The sequence below is a fragment of the Artemia sp. Qi Xiang Cuo genome, chromosome 5, assembly GCF_049724085.1.
Source record: "Artemia sp. Qi Xiang Cuo chromosome 5, ASM4972408v1, whole genome shotgun sequence".
Taxonomy (NCBI): Eukaryota; Metazoa; Arthropoda; class Branchiopoda; order Anostraca; family Artemiidae; genus Artemia; species Artemia sp. Qi Xiang Cuo.
Window position 1 is genome coordinate 65,761,993 of NC_142798.1, and position 950 is coordinate 65,762,942.

The following is a 950-nucleotide window of genomic DNA, read 5'->3' on the forward strand; positions in this document are numbered from 1 at the left end:
GATATTGGAGGTATGCTATTTTGATAGCCTGGATGTGCATAGTGCCTTTTTATTGTGCTTCTGAGGTCCTCCACCAAGTCTAAATCTGAGGCCTACTTGACCCCACAACCATGGGCGTAGGGAGGGGGGCAGGTGGGGGCAGCTGCCCCCTCCCCTAGACCCTTCAAATTTACATTAGATATGGCTGAAAAAGCAGATAGTTTGGAAAAAGCAGTTGATAAAACTCCATCACACTAGCGACTGCCCCCCCCCTAGACAATATGCTGCCTACGCCCATGCCCACAACACCTCTAAAAAGTTTCAACTTGATCTCCCAAGCAGTTTTTGAGATATTGCAAATACTCTGTTTTGTAAACCTGGGTAAATATAGTGTCTTTTTATCTACGATGCTACTTCGCCCTGAATAGATTTTGGTCCCACAGGGACCTAAAATTCCAGAACTGTAAGGTTTTGAGACAGAATATGCTTTCTGCCCTTTCCCTCATGGTATTTTGACTACATTGATACACAAAGTGTATTTTGATCTATCTCTTCTCCTCCTAAGTGAAAATTTTAAATTAGTTTGACCCCTCCCCCAAAGAAAAAGTTTTCAAATTTTAAGTTTTCAACTTAACCCTCCAAACAATTCCCGAGATATATTGCAAATAAGTTGAAAATTATTTATAATTTGAAAGTTGGGGGGTTTGAATCCCCCCCCCCCCAAAAAAATGTTTGCCTGACTCGTAAAAACGTAACAAAAATGAATATAAGCCACTTTTTGATGCGTCTTTAAATTTTTTTTGTCCCCCCCCCCCGAAAAAATCCTTTTGTAACCCTGTCCTCCCCCGAAAAAATCCTGGATACGTCCCTGCAGGTACCCGTGCAGTTTCCAGATTACACCCTTCTGACACAATGAGAATTTTGGGCAACGGTCCCTAACAGCTATTCTACTAAAACCTGCATGTGAAGAG